The following is a 2,624-nucleotide window of genomic DNA, read 5'->3' as shown; positions in this document are numbered from 1 at the left end:
TGGGCCTGTGTCTATTCCCTCTTGATACTTGTTCTAATATTTGCAAGCAGAAAATTTATCACATGTTTATATCTCCTTAAAAGGCACAATGCCTTCTTGTCATTCTCTTCATAGCTTAATGTGTTCATTTATACCAAAAAAAATTTTTTTTGATGATTGAGTTAGAGATATAATGCTAATAATAGTCTCACAACATTTTTTATTCAGGCTGGAATTACACAACATATGATGAAGCTTTTATAATTATCAGTACTTTATATGTGAAAAGATTTGATAGAGTGTATCATGCTTTACAAATGTTAGTTGTCGCTCTCATGATTGAGCATTAATTAAGCATCTACTATGTACCTATGCTAAGAACTAGAAGAAATCAACTAACATGAGAAAATCCAAGCCTTGGGCTCTGAGTTACCCAGGTAAGCTATCTAAAGGCTCAAATGAACCAAATAATTGCAAATCTCTGCTTCATTGATTATTACTTGGCTAAAACCATCTCTGTGTTCCAAAGTCTTACATCCAGCACACATTCCAGAGACATCTGATAAAATACTATAAGCTGTATAAACTTGTATGTAAACCGTGTAAGTAAGCTAAGGTATTAAAATTGCATTGTCTGCTAGAGTAAAATTGGAAGCACTCTATTTCATTGTGATTATCATTTACTTGGCCTTTAAATTATTTTTTTGATCCAGCTGAAAACCTTTGTTGATTTGTAAAGGGTTAGGGTTAAGAGAGAAATGTTCAAACTTCAGTTTGTCATTGATAGTCAACAAACTCAAGATGACTAACAGCAAAGGGTTCTTCACCTCTTCAAAACAGAGCATGTGAACTGATGCTATAAATATAGATACACAAATTCCCATACATATATTCCACTTTGTAACCAATTTTACTTAATTTAGCCCTTTCATTAATCAACTGTGATTATGTAATCTCTCTGAGCCTCAGTTTATTTATCCAAATAAAAGGGTCAAATGATTTTGAGGCAATTTCAAAATATAATGTTCTATAGGTTATATAATTTTTTAATTCAGTGATATTTTTTAACTTTTTAAATGAAATGATGTTTTTACACACACAGATAAGTGTTTTGTACTATTTCACCTGTTGCCTTTTTTTTCATTTTTTAATGTATTTTGATAAGAATGGCACAATTTTTTTTAGGCTTACTATTAACTTTTTCTTGGGGCCTTTTTGATAGCAGAAGAATAAAAGTAATGAGGCAGACAAAGCATACATAGTAGGAGTCACAGTATATGCCTAATAGATGTGGGCTCTGGGATACACACATCTGAGTGTGTTGGAAATAGGAGGGAAGGCAGCCTATGAGAGGTCTGGAGCTTGAGAAGCCCAGGGGCTCACTAGGAAATGATGGATTTCCAGGGGCAGGGACTTGACATTTGGTTCATTGGACAAAGGGAGGGGGATAGAGAGATTATTTTAAGCATACAAAGAAGTCTGGAATGGACTCCTTTTCCAAATCCAGCCCCTTAGACTACTCCTCTTCTCAGCAAAAGGGCTGGGAGAACTAAACCAATAAGAACCAAAAGATGTAGTTTTGTTTTTAAAATCATGCTGTCTTGCGAAGTTGAGAGCATGAGTGCTCCGAGGCAGCAGTGTTAGTGACTCTGCAGGCAGCATCAGGGACTTGTCAGAGATGGGAGAAAAGCCAGGAATTGCCCTAATGGTGGCATCGGGGGACTTGCATTGCCAGATTGGAGATTGATGCAGAGGGCAGTGGCGCCTAGTATGAGATTTTAGCAGGAAGCCATGAGACACGTCATCAGAGTGCATTAGAGGAAAAGGATCAATGCCCCAGAATGGTCACAGGACTAGTTCTATGGACAACACACAACACTCAGAAGCAAGGGGCTCTTAGAAGCAAGGTGGCTGGAGATCCCACAAAGAAATGCTAATTCTGACCATCATTGGGATGCACTTCTTACGACCTGTTTGAAAAACATGAGTTATATTTTTCTGACCCATACTTACCCTTCTACTCATTTCCTCATTGCCTGTTACTTCTCATTCAGATGATCCTTCTCTGCTCAGAAGAGCTAATATTGGCCCTTATATGAACATACATTTCCACTGTACCCCCAACCCAGGCATGATTCTGCTTCCCAGCTGTGTATGAATTTGAGGACTGTGGGGCTGATAGTTTCTATTCTGATATGAATAGCCTGCTGAGGCCTGCAAGGGTCAGAGTCAGACCCCAATCTTATGAATACACCTGTCACCTGAAGAGGGAGGTCATTTGGGGGACTGGTCATTTGAGTGAGTGATAGAGTTCAGACATTAAACTAGAATGTGGGTCAGAACCTAAGGAGGGAGACTCAGCCTCTCTCTTTCAATTTAGATTCCTGGGGCTTTAAGCAGGATTACGTGCACGCTTGGCTGATGGAGATGAAGGTCAAAACGGCATCCACAATGTGGAGGAAGAATAACTATGCAAATTATTTATCTTTGGGGTTCTCTGACTAATAGTATTCTTGCCCAAACAATAAAAAAAACAACACCTGAATTTATTCAAATTATTAGATCTTACTTCTAGTCTTCAGGAAGTACTACAAGAGAAAGAAAAACAATTTAAATCTCTGCTTCATTGACACATGAAATCTTTG

Source organism: Myotis yumanensis, unplaced genomic scaffold, assembly GCF_028538775.1.
Source record: "Myotis yumanensis isolate MYYU_CA2020_CCGP unplaced genomic scaffold, mMyoYum1.0.hap1 SCAF_6, whole genome shotgun sequence".
NCBI classification, from domain to species: domain Eukaryota; kingdom Metazoa; phylum Chordata; class Mammalia; order Chiroptera; family Vespertilionidae; genus Myotis; species Myotis yumanensis.
This window is presented reverse-complemented; position numbering follows the sequence as displayed.